This window comes from Prunus persica, chromosome G1, assembly GCF_000346465.2.
Source record: "Prunus persica cultivar Lovell chromosome G1, Prunus_persica_NCBIv2, whole genome shotgun sequence".
NCBI lineage: Eukaryota > Viridiplantae > Streptophyta > Magnoliopsida > Rosales > Rosaceae > Prunus > Prunus persica.
In genome coordinates this window covers 20,672,300-20,686,392 of record NC_034009.1, presented here as the reverse complement: position 1 = coordinate 20,686,392, position 14,093 = coordinate 20,672,300, and positions in this window count along the sequence as shown.

Here is a 14,093-nt window from a genome sequence, read left to right as displayed (position 1 = left end):
ATCCGATCTAAAATAATAAATTTAAAGCTACTTAATAAATATATATACTGTTTAATTTCTTAAGTGTTATGCATACAAAATAAAAAACAAAAATAAATTAGTTTAGGCGACGAAATGTTTGGATTACGTCATGCAAAGATTTTAAAATATATATTTTTTATTTTTATAAGGACTTTGCGCGACGAGGTTCATTGTTTCGTCGCGCAAAGTCACTTTGAGCGACGATGTATTGTTGTCGCGCAAAGTTACTTTGCGCGATGAATGTTTTTTCGTTGCGCAAAATTTGGTTACGCAAGACTTTGAGCGACGATGTATTGTCGTCGCGTAAAAGTTTGTCGCGCGAAGTGACTTTGCGCTACGAATTGTTTTTCATCGCGCAAAATTTGGTCGCGCAAGACTTTGAGCGACGAAGTTTTGAGTTTCGTCGCGCAAAATTTGGTCGCGCAAGGGGGTTTTTTTTACTAGTGAGAACTGTTGGGGTTTTTACTGTAGCGATCAGTCCTCTCAAGCCTCCTATTGTGGCTGTAAGTATCATGGTGCCCTAGTCTTCCTTTTATTCCAATCTAGCATGGAACTAACTGAAATTCTTCTCTTTTTGCAGATGCATATCCATTATCTCCCTGGTTTATCCACCACGGCCTCCTTTGCTAATCCAGAATTGGCAGAGTTTGAAGCTATAGACTTGGATGCTCAGCTGGACAAGCTCGAGAAAATGGGATCCATTCTTGGCAAGGCTAAGTCCAAGGCAGTGGATAGAGGGAAGATCTGGCAGTCAAATAAGCTAGATTTGGATGAGAACAAAGAGGCTGTTGATCAGTTGATGAAGGATCTAGACCTGCTACACGGAGAAAACATGGCTCCCAGGCCTATACTTGAGATCAGCCTTGGTATGGCAAGAGATGAGCTCAATTTGCAGAATTTCTATGAAGATCTCACGCCCTCCTTCAATGCCTCCAAGTTCTACAGAGCTACTCATGAAGCCAACTTGGCTGATTACCAAAAACAAAAGGCAGAACTGCACATTTTTGTCGCAGATTACAAGGAGGCCAAGATTGCTGCTGATAAGCTGGAGAAACAAATTGAAGAACTTCAAAAGCAGCTGGCTAGATTGAGGGAGAGGCAGAACAGGCTTGGGGCTGGACTAGGCACCAAAACTAAGGCCACTTTCCTTGTGCAGAACATGGTCTCAGCTTCTAGGCCAGCATTGGAGATTGCAAAAGCTTCTATTCATCAGAGAGTGCTCCTTTAGAAAGAGATCTCCACCAAAAAGACTGGATTGCAAGAGACCCTTAGAAAATTAGGATTTTGAAATTCCCAAAAAATGTAATAAAACTTAGTCATAGCAAATGACTATATTTAAATACAAATCCTAATTATTTTGTGGAACTTTGCATTTTCATTTTCTTTTAACTTAGATGAATAAAAAAGGGCATAAATGAAATACACACTAAAACTTTTGTACAAATCTGAATGGAAAATCAAACAACAGTTTCATCCTTTACCCCCTCAATTCCAGGATCTGTTTGTACTACTTGTGAATCCCACATAGTTGGACAGAACTTCTTCAACCATTTACCATTGATTGGCGCTGCATAGATGTCTCCATCTTTATCCTGTAATCTGTATGGCCCGAATCCAAGGACTTGCTTAATTATGAAACGACCTTCCCATGTGTGTGACCATTTTCCATAACCAGCTATGTGTGTTCCAAAGGGCAGAACTACTTTCCAGATGATTTTTCCTTCTTCAAAACTCTTGTTTCTAACTCTCTTGTTATAGGCTTTTGCCACAGCCTGCTTCCCTGCTAAGAGTTTGTTAAGGATATTAATTTTGCTTGCATCCAATCCCTCCAATTCTAGCAGCATTGCCTGCAAAAATAGTCTTCCCGAACCAAATTGTGTTGCTGGGCAATTCTGATGGACTGAACTGCGATTTCCATTGGCAGAATTGCATCATGTCCATAAGTCAAAGCATATGGAGTCATTCCAGTTGCTTCTCTTTTTGAAGTTTTATAGGCCTACAAGGTTTCTGATAGTTTTTCATGCCATTGCCTTGGATTTTCCTCAAGCATTTTTCTAATAATGTTGATAATCACCTTGTTGCTTGATTCTACCTGTCCATTAGCCTGGGCATAGTAAGGGGTGGATTGAAGTAGTTTGAACTTGAATGCTTCTGCCATGTCTAGCATTTCTCTGGATATGAAGGAACTTCCCCTGTCAGTGGTGATTGATTCTGGTATGCCAAACCTTTACACAATATGTTCTTTTATGAAGGTAATGATCTTTTAAGATGTGGTGGATTAGACTGGCTTGGCTTCCCCCCATTTGGTGAAATAATCAGTAGCCACTATGATAAAAGTGTTGCTTGCTACTGGCTGGATAAATCTTGCCAATGAGGTCCATTTCCCATCCTCTGAATGACCATGGCTTGATGGCTGGATTCATGGGAACTAAGGGAACCTGCTGGATTGGACCATGTCTTCGACAAGCTTCACATCCTTTGGAATATTCAATGTAGTCCTTCATCGTGGTAGGCCAGAAGTAACCATACCTTCTGATTAACCAACACATTTTTCTTCCACCTTGATGTGCTCCACAAATTCCTTCATAGACTTCTCCCATGACTTTCATGTGTTCTTCTTTTCCTAAGCATCTCAAAAGTAGCCCATCTTTGCTTTTTCAGACCAACTCTTCATTCCACATGACATAATTTAAAGCCATGATTCTTATCCTTTTCTCGAATGGGAGGGCTGGATACTGCAGATAATTAATTAGGGGTAGTCTCCAGTCCTCCTCACTCATCATGGCAGAATTGACATCTATCTCCATCCCTCTGGTCAGAACTGATGGCAGACTTTTCTTCCCTACCTTGATGATTCTCTGTACACAGTCTTCAGGCATCTGTACCCCTGTTGCTATCTGGGTCATCTCATTGGCTGCAAAGTTTTCTTCCCTCGGAATATGTTCCCAAGTGGCTTCCCTGAATTCTGTCAAGAGATTTCTGGCTGCCACCAAATAGACGGCTAGAGAGGGGCTCAAACATTTGCATTCTCCAGCAATCTGTTTTAGTACAAGCATGAAATCAGCCAGAATTTCGATAGATTGGATTCCTAGTTCCACCAGCATTTCTAGTATTATGATTAAAGCTTCGTATTCTGCCTTGTTATTGGTGCACTAGAAATCTAATTGGAATGAATAACAATGTTTGATTCCAAGTGGATCTTCTAGAACAATCTCTGCCCCAGAGGCTGAGTCTGTTTTAGATCCATCAAAGTATAGCTTCCAAGGGGTGAGATGAACTGAATAAATGGGATTATTGAGACAAGTGTGATCTGCCCAAAAATATGCATTGGCTATGTCCATGGAATCCATATTCTCAATGATCTACCGAAAAATATGCAACAACTTGTCCGTTGATGGACTTTTGAGGAACATATCTGAAGGCAAATTCTAACAGGGCTAGAGTCCATTTACCAATTCTCCCTCTCAACATTGGCCTTGTTAGCATGTATTTGATCAGATCTGTCTTGGCAATGATGTAGGTGGTGAAAGGTAGCATGTAATGTCTGAGTTTTATAGCAGTAAAGTATAAAGCCAAACAAAGTCTTTCAAATGCAGAATATTTCCCTTCCACTTCTATCAAAGTTCTGCTCAGGTAATAGACTGCATGTTCCTTCCCTTCCTTGTTATCTTGGACTAAAGGACTCCCAATAGATACTTCTGATGCAGAAATATATAACTTGAGTGGTCTGCCTGGGTGGGGACAAAACTGGTGGGTTTGAGAGATAGTGCTTGATTTCCTCAAAAGCCTGCTGGTGTTGTTCCTCCCATTCAAATGCCTATTCTTGTTTTAATCTCAACAGGGAAGAGAAGGGTTGAATTTTTCCTGCAAAATTGGATATGAATCTTCCGAGAAAGTTGATCTTTCCTAAGAGGCTTTGTAATTCTTTCTTGTTCTAAGGTGGCAAGGCTTCCATGATAGACTTTGCTTTGTTTTTGTCGATCTCTATTCCACTTTGATGGACTAGGACACCTAGGAAATTGCCAGCTTGAACTCCAAATATGCATTTCTTGGGATTCATTTTCAACTTGTGCCGTCTCATTCTTAGGAATTCTTTCTTTAAATTGGATACATGGTCTCCTTTTTCGGGAGACTTGATCACCACATCATCTATATAGACCTCTAGAGAATGACCTATCATGTCATGGAAAACAGAATTCATAGCTCTTTGATAAGTGGCTCTTGCATTTCTTAAGCCAAAAGGCATTACAGTGTATTCAAAAGCGCCTATATACCCTGGACACATGAAGTCTGTCTTGTGGATGTACTCTGCTACCACCATTATCTGATTGTATCATGCATTGCCATCCATGAATGACAGCATTTGATTGTGAGCAGCTTCGTCTACCAGCATGTTTGCTATAGGCATTGGATACTCGTCTTTCGGAGACGCTTAATTTAGATTTTTGTAGTCCACACGTATTCTGACTGCCCCTGTTTTCCTTTTAAGGACTGGTACAATATTGGACAACCAATCAGCATAAATGGCTGGCCTGATAAAACCTGCTTTTACTAGTCTTTCTATCTCTTCTTTCACCTTCAGTTCTGTCTCTATAGACATCCTTCTTCTAGCTGCTTGACTAGCAGGTATCCTTCTTTAATTAGCAACTTGTGCTCCACCAGTCCTCTATCCAGTTTAGGCATTTCATGATAATGCCATGTGAAACAGTCTTTGAAATCATGCAGAAGTGCAATGATTTCATCCTTCAATGATTGTTCCAGTAATGTGCTGATGAAAGTGGGTCTGGGGTCCTCTTTTGTCCCCAAATTTATTTCTTGCAAGGGATCCTCTACTTCTGGAAGAGAGTCATCCAGTGCTACTGGCGCAAATTCCAATTCTTCCTCCTGCAGATTTCCTTCATGTTCTTCCATGTTCTCATGCATAAATTCTACCATATTAATGGCTGGACTATGCATAGAAAGCTTCTTCTCTTGCCAATATACCAACAATCTATTTGTAATAGATTGAATTGTTGCAGCTCGATCCCTCTCTTGCTGGTGTGAACTATACATCAGAATTCTAGAGGTTTAGGATGAAAGGCCTATTCCAGTCCTCTAGAGAACCAGCCACGCCTTCTTCAATGAGTTTCTAGGCCGTGACACCATGGGGACGACCATTCTGGATGATTCCAAAGAAAGTAAATGGGCTAAAGTCATCATGATAGTACCTGGCCTCAAAGCATAATGCAGATGGCAAGAATGGCTGTGGGTCGGCCTCCACTATTTCCATAAAACCCTCTTTATGCCAGAGGGCCAGCGGTTAGTGTAGAGTGGAAGGAACACATAGACTCTGGTGGATCCAATCTCTGCCAAGCAGTGCATTGTAAGTGGTAGAAGTGGTGTCTACCACAAAAAAGGCAATCTTCAGCTTTGTAAGATCCCACATCAACCAACGGAGAGGGGGTGATGTGCCTTATATGTGCACACCCGCATCCATCTAGCACGAGGCCTTTTGGGAGCTCACTGGCTTCGGAGTCGTAGGAACTCCGAAGTTAAGTGAGTTGGGGGCTAGAGCAATCCCAGGATGGGTGACCCACTGGGAAGTTGCTCGTGAGCTCCCAGAAACAAAACCGTGCGGGCAGAGATGAGGGCCCAAAGCGGACAATATCGTGCTACGGCGGAGCCGATCCCGGGGTGTGACAATTAACTGAAAGGACCCGCCCCGAATTTTCTCAAAACTCGAGACGAACCCTTTGGAATTCCTGACATCACTCCGATGCCAGACCCAATTACTAAAGACCGAGACTTCTTGCCGAAATTTCGACAGAGCCTCCCCTATAAATTGGACATTTTCCAAAGTATGGCATGGTCGCAACGCCTTATTTCATTTCTCTGTATTTCACATATTCTCCCCATACGCCGGTACAACCAACACCACGTATGGGGCCTGTCAACACGCCGGATAACCTACGCCACGTGCGACCATGCCATACTATCATAATATCTCCCCATACGCCGGTACAACCAACGCCACGTATGGGGCTTGTCCCAACGCCGGATAACCTACGCCACGCGAGACCTCAACATCATATCACAAATCTTCTCATACGCCGGTACAACCAATGCCACGTATGGGGTCTGTCGACACGCCGGATAACCTACGCCACGTGCGACCTCAACACAATATCACATAGCTCCCCATACGCCGGTTCAACCAATGCCACGTATGGGGTCTGTCTCAACGCCGGATAACCTACGCCACGCGAGACCTGAACATAGTATCACAAATCTCCCCATACGCCGGTACAACTAACGCCACGTATGGGGCCTGTCCGCACGCCGGATAACCTACGCCACGTAGGACCTCACTTTCACTTGGTGGTACTTGTAGTAAATCCAACATCCGGGGAGGTACCTAAAGTAGTGCGTATAGCACTCCAAACTGACACTCTAGACTCTGTTGTACCCTTGTACAACCATATATAATTATAATTATATAAATTAATTATAATATTGTGTAACCCTCCACAATAGTCTAGCACTCCATAATCACCCTTGGAAAGGTGAGATTACTCCGGGAGACTCACGGTCAACCAAGGCTCAAACTACCCTAACCCTGGTCAAACGGACTTGCAGAGCCCACGACCTCCAATTTCCGATCCGAAAGTTCCTATGGGTTTTACAAGGTATAGGAAACTCGTCCTACAAGTTTGGTTCAGATCGGACGGTCGGATTGCTCACGATCGCACGATCTGACAGTTAATATAAAATATAAACTTTAAATTATTAATCGGAACATCCGGGGCTCCGATTCACAATCCGTGAATTCCTACACGATCATAGAAATTCCTAGATCAACATATATTAAATTTGAGACCATCCAACGGTCCCAACCTATCGAACCCGGATAACGCATAATATGCGATTATCCGTTCGATAGTCAAACGACGTCTGAATTGAGATCCGCAAAATCCTACGCACTCGTGACAACCTAAGGATCTCATCGGAACACATCGCTACTTTTTCTACAGTGCCCACGCGCCGCCGCACGGGCCGACAGCGCGTGGGTGCCCAAAGCGATAACGCTTCACCAAAAAATCTCAAAAACATGGCTCCAAACTCCTACCCTAGGTATAACACCCTATTTGGAGCCACTTTTGTTCTTGGACCTACCCCAAAAAGTGGCCGGAAATGGCCGATCACGGCGGTCGAAGTTCGACCGATTTTCAATTCGAAAATCGAGTTGTCTACGCTAAGAATCGATCTAATCCTACCCAACCGGCAGCTAGAGCATGAAAAATAGGTGAAAAACCATACCTTGCTCGTCGGATTTGGTGGCCGGAGGAGGGAGATCGACGGCGTTGAAGTTTCGGTGGGTTCCCGTCGGTTTTTCGCATCTTCCGGCCAGCACAAGCCGTGCCGCTGGCGGGGAGGGGTCGGGAAAGGAAGGAGGGATGACGGCGGTTTGAACGCCACCGGTCCCGTGGCCGGTGGTGCCCTGTGGCGGCGCCGGCGCCTCTTGGAAGGCGACGGCAGCGGAACGGGAGAGAGGAGAGAGAGAGAGGTCGCGCGGGAGAGAGAGAGAGAGAGAGAGAGAGAGAGAGAGAGAGAGAGAGAGAAATCTGAGTTTTATAAAAAAATCCCATTTCGAAATATTTATGATTGTGCCACTGGGCTTCTTTTGACCATATCTCTCTCGTTACAACTCCGATTCGAGCCCACTACGTGTCTATGAACTCGTCTCAGTACGACCTTTCCAAAAATACTAGTCACTACCCCAAACTCTCTTCGGTTAAAAATATGACTAAAATACCCTTAAATAATTAATTAATTAATTAAGGGTTAAATTCGGGGTCGGGGTGTTACAAGCTTCTTGGTCCCCACTATGACATCTACATCTAGTATTCCATGCGTCTTGGTGATGCCCCCAACGAAGTTGGTGACTGTTAGGCGTGTTGGAATTAGATCCTTCTCTGTTCTTCCCATTTTAACCAGCAATCTGTGAGGTAGAAGGTTAATGGCTGCACCTCCATCTACCATTACTTTGGGGATAGGAACGCCCCCGAAGTTTGCTGTTGTTGAGGCCCAAAAAATCAACGCCTTGGCCTAAATAAATTCTCGGCCCAATGCGATACCTTATCAAGATGAAACCCTATTTGGGCACGCGAAAGTTCGTCATGTACGCTTTGCACACATGCCACGCCAAGCAAATAAGCAACATGCCACGCTACAAGCTTAAGTGGGCCCAAGCCACGCAAGATGCCCGGGGTTGCTTGAGTGGGTTGTGGTATGGATGGTAATAAATTATCGTGAGGCCCATTAATGGGCCGAGAAATGGAAGTCCTGGGTTACTTGGGAGCCTCGGGACTCAAGCCCATTTCATAGGCCCAAACATGTGGGTAAGCACAAGAGAGAAAAGAATAGCCCATCACTCTAAAGAAAAATAGCCCAACCAAAATAGCCTATTGACTCAACCAAAAAGCCTAAACATTTGATAAACAAAGCCCACTTACTCAATAAATCAACTTGGCCCATACAATTACAATAGAATAGTTGCAAAGCTCCAGCACTTGGCTGAAGAATAAAGTCACGAAGGAAAGACTGAAGAGCTGCTGGGAAGCTCCAGCACATGGGGGGAGCAAGTTCCAAGCAAGAAACATTCAAGGGACCAATGAATATTAGCCTGCGAGCTGCTAGAAGCACCCTTTGAACCAGCATACATACCCCAATTCCTTCCCCCATCAGACCTGGCCATGGAAAAAGAAAGAAATAAAGGAAGGAGATGAATGGGAATGGAAGTCTCCCACTGGAACAGCTGCGGGAAAGAGGGCCTTGAGCTCCCAAAATTCCTGATTGTGTGCAAATAAACAGAGAAGATTTTGCTAGAATAAGATAAGTCAAGAAAGGGGAGGAGAAAGGAAGGAAAAAGCTTGGCCAAATTAGATAAAAACCATTAGGGTTTCTTGGAAAAAGATGGCTTCCAACGGCTATAAAAGGGGCCTCTTCTACGCAACCAAAGATAACCCACATCCAGAGAGCAAGCTTCCTCTCTTGCCTGCAAAACGCAGCAATTTCGTGCACTATTCACCATTCTTCTCTATTTTCCTCTTCTGGCAGACCACTTTCAGAATCTGTCAAGCTGCCGAAAGAACATTGTTCTTCCTTTACCTCTTCTCAACCAAATTTTCTTGCAAACCTCTTCTTCCTCACCTTAACACTTCCCTTTCTCCCTAGAAAGCCATATTTTCCTCTTTGGTGCTAAACTCATGCTGATTTTGCTTTCATGCCACAAGCCTCTCATGCCAAGCTAGAAAATTTATCTGTAAGCATCAAGAAATCATCTGTAAGTTGCTGTTGTTCTGGTTGGTGAAGATAGCCAAGATGCTTCCTAAGGCTCTACTGCCCTTTTGAAGCATTTTTGGGGCTTAATTTTCGAATTCAGACAAAGGGGACAATTTCATCAATTTACGGCAGCCCAGCCCATTTACAGTTGCCAAAAGAAAAAGCCCCTTACAGCTGTTATGAACAGAGGTCTGAGATGATTGGCCATTTCCTTGGTAGGTTTGGAATAGCACAGCTGTTTTGTGGTCAATTTCATGGCAGTTCTGCCTACTTTGGCAGTAGGTGTTTGCTGTTCTGGCGCATCTCCCACTTCTGCCAATCTGCACTCAAAAGTTTCAAGGGAGAATACATCTCCTTCCAAAGTGTTCTTTTGTCCTTTTGCTGCCCTGAACTTTTCTGATTGACTGAGGGTGAGGCAGGATAGATAGAAGGTTTACTTGGGAATTCTGTATTTGTCGGCTTTTCTGGTTGATATGTTGTTCGTTCTGCCTGAGAATAGGCTTCTAGATTTTTCCCTTTTCTGGCAGAACTGACCTCTGGAAGTACCTGTGTGTTGTCCTTATTTTTTAGGAAGGCGTAGTATTGCCTCTGAACTTTCCTCTTCTGTGTTCTGGTTAGCTTCAAAGTTGGTCTGCTGCTTTTTCCAACTGAGTACCATTTGCCTTCTATGATGGTTGCCAAAGGCTTATCATTTCTGGCCATCTTAACTGGTATCTCCTTCTTTGGTTGTTCCGTAATTTTTCTATTGCGTTGGGCAGGCTTTTGATAGGCCTTCTGCCTAGCTATATCTTTAGGTGGAGCCAAAATTGGGCCCTGTCAGTATGATATACCAATCATGGCAAAAACACAAGATGTGGACTGACTTTGCCCATCCAGAGTTATCTCCAACTCACTTTTGCATCTGTACTTGCTGCACAGAACCACCCCAGCTGAAATTGTAGCTTTTGTCTCTGATTAGCCTCTCTTGTGACTCTTCTGTCTATGTTGGGTCTAGCTTCTACTGTTAGTTTGCCTCTCTTCTTTTTTGGTCAATTTAAGTTGACCATGTTGACTTGAGGTTAGGGAAAAGGGTCTGTTGTCACTGACAGAAGTTTCTCAGGCAGTTTTAGCCTTCCTGTTGTTATCCCTTCTTGTATGACATCCCTGAAAATGACACAACTATTGGTGGAATGGTTCCAAGAGTTGTGCCACCTGCAATATTGTCTGCCCTTGAGTTCCTCTGGCTTGGGCAACCTGTAGGGTGTCTCTATTGACTTCTGCAGTAGCATCTCATCAAACAAAGCATCAACCTTGGTTAAATCGAATGAGTAAACTTTGTTCTGTGCTAGTTTGTTTGGAACAAACCCTCCTGTAAATGGTGGTAGATTCTGGTCCTTTGGTGGCTTTGTCAGAGCCTTGCAACTGATGGGATGTTTTAATTTCGCCATTTTTGCCACTACAACTTCCCTTTCTTCCGAGCCTTTTGTGCTGAAGAATATGGGGTTTTGTAATATATGCCTTTAGAGGAGTTCCTTTTCTGTTGTTTTTCCCTCATCAGCTCCTCGTATTTAGATGCTTTGTCTGCCAGTTCTGCCAGGTCTCCAAACAGCATCACATCAAATCTCTTCCTCATAGAGATTTTAAAGGCGGTTTGAGCCATTTGGATGAAGTGTCTTTCTTCCATAGGGATTCAGCATTTCATTTCGAGCTTTCTGAACCTAGTTATGAAGTCTTGGGCAGGCTCATCTTCACTCTGTTTGAGGGCAACAAGATCACTGATGGTGACTTCTGGCTGAATCCTGAAATAGTAGTCATGGATGACATTTTTCATCTGTTCCCAAGTTTGAACAGAATTGGTTGGTAAGCTAGTATACCATTTGAAGGCTTGTCCAGAGTGAGAATTTCCAAAAAGCCTTAGTTTTAACCGAGGGTTATTTACTATGGCTATGCACTGGATAGAGAATCTGCCTATATGCTCAACTAATGAAGCATGGGTGTCCTCTCCATTGAACAAGTGAAGTTTGGTACCTTAAAGCCTAGAGATAGACGTATGGCTTTCTGTAGGTGGGCCTTTCTCCTCTTCTAGCCTCAAGTTCCATTATCTCTCTTATCATCCTCTATAATACTCCCATGTCATTCAAGGCATTGACAGGATGCGTATTTCGCCCTTGTTTTGGCTGGTTGTGTTCAATCACCTGTTCCATTCCGTATGGTCTGGATGATTCCTCCAGTTTGCCCTCGATCTGTTCCTATCATTGTTGGCAAAAGGGTTGATTCCCCCTCTACCTCTCCTGCCTCTCGCTAGTGGAGGGAATGGGTTACGGTCCATCCTTCTAAGTCTGTAGGGCAACACAGCTGGTTGCTCAAGTAGAAGTGCCAAGGGCTAATCGCATGGGACCGTTGGTCGGGGAATAGGTGGAGGTTCTGGCTGGTTCTAGGGGACCTGAACTGGTGCAGCGCCTTCTGGACGAACCGAAGCCTCATGTTCTTAGATGGGAAGGGCTCCTCCCCTTTGTCCAGCTTGGATTTCTCCATGTCCTGGTATTCCAACTAACTGTGCGATGACTAGTGGAGGTCCAAAATAGAGTTCGAGCTGCTAGACCACAACATCTGGGTTTGGAATTCTGGCAAAAGTAGCCTCACGGTCATTCCTGAACTGCCTGTGGACTTGCCATTGCATCATGGCTATCATGTTGTTTAGAGTATCCTGGCTCCTTTGTGCTGTGGCCTCATGCCGGAACACAGCCTCCTATATCTGGTTTAGCCTTCTGAAACCAGATTTGGAACGTTTACTCCTGGTACAGCCATGGGCTGATTGCCTAGCATCACTTTCTTTCGACTCAAGTCCTTCTCGGAGGGCTGCTTGATCTCTTTCCATAGCACAGTGTGGATTCTGGCTAGAACTTCCAATATTCATATACTAGAAGATTTTTCTAGGAGTATGTGTACTGAGAAATCCCATTGGGTGTGCCAAATTGTTCACCCGTTTTAGATTTGTTCCTGTGATGGTAGGGTCAAGTTCCCTATTGGCTTGAAAACCATTTGTGATCAACAAGTCAACTTTCTTTTGTGTATGAGCGTGTCACTGCTAGGAATAAAAACCCTAGCAAACTTCTTAAAAATGGATAACTTGCGCCCCAAGTTATTAACTTCTAAACAAGTAATTGTGACTTTGGGTGAGGAATATCTCCCAAGTAAGTTATTTTCTTGCCTCAGACTGGTGAGGACTTCATAATTTTTCACAATACAAAGTTGGTAGTTTTGGCCCAAATAAATGATAAGAGAGTGAACTGTTTTCAGGCAGAACTGCCTTTTACAAAGCTCAAAAAGGAAAGACCAACTCTAAAAAAGACAAAAGAGCGTTGGACTTCCATTTCTGTCTACATAGCTACTTTCGATCTGGACCGGATTAGGTATGTCTGTGCTGGATTGGACCATCAACAACTTCAACCGTTAAGTTTCAGCTATAAATCAATGCTAACGTTCGAGTTTGGCAGAGCTTTAATCTATTTCAAGCCCTGGAAGGCTTTTTCAACGGGCAAAATTAGAGCCTCTTCAGTCTGAAAGGGGTAGAAGTGACTGGAGTTGATGTTTACTAAGCTGAAACTGCACTTTGGTACCTGTTCTGCTTGATCAGGACTCTCTATAAATTTGTTGACGTTTTTACATTTGTAAAAACCCAGACTATGCTTGATTTGGCTTATGCTGAACCAAATTTGTAACGAGAGAAATCTCGCTTTTTATAACTATTTCTTTGTCAATTGTGATATTGAAAGGTGTTGTTTTCATTGATTTTTTGGTTGTCCTTGATCAGTCCACCTTCTCTAATATTTATAGAAAAAATGCTGGAGTGGGGTATCTAATCTTTTAATAATGGGAGGCAGATTTTCCAAAAGAAAGATATTTTATTTTAAATGCCAAGAAAGGGGAAATTATCTATTCTTATAGAAAAGCCATCAACAGTCAGTTCTTATGGTGATCACTTCCCTGTTTTTCCTGAAAGAAAACCTAATCCCTTTTTAATCTTTAATTGCCTTTTGTAAGAATGCAGTCTGCCATGATGGTTAGTTTGATTTTCCTGATGAACAACTCCCTGCTCCCTACTTATCTTTTTAGAAAATGTAGTTTGCTTATCCTTGGGAAATGATACCTGCTCTGGTGCAGAATTTTTCTGTATATAGAAAGGGATTTTGATCTTTTGTCTATAGAGATTCAGAGACGTCTTCCTTTTATACTTGCCTTCATTAACTCTCTGTCAGCTCCTCTGTGATAGTTGAGATTTTTTATTTTTCAAAGTCAGGTAGTCACATGGGACTTTTTCTGGAAATATATTTTTTAGTAAAGGAAAAACCTCTGCCATTTTTGAAAAAGACTTGGGCCTATATTGTTGACTAAGCTGCTTTGTATTTTTTTCAAAGCCCAAGACTGTTCATTTATCATAAGCTTGACAAATTCTGGGTTGGGCTCGCAGGATTTCGAGAAATCAGTCTGGGCTTTCTCTATTTTGGGCTGCTCTTCAGCTTTCTTTCAACATCAAATCCAAGTTGTGCTCATGTTTGTGGGCTGCAATAAATAGGCTGGGCTCGCAGAATTTAGGCCCAAACACCTATTAAGGCGCAAGGAGGTGTAGCTACACCTCTTCTCACCGGGAAAAACAATTGTAGGTGCTTCAAATTGCCTCTTTGCTCAACTGGTGTACAGATTCCCTTATTTCATTTTTACATTTAAGTAATAGAGTAATATAAAAAATAAATTAAGTAATAAATAAAGTA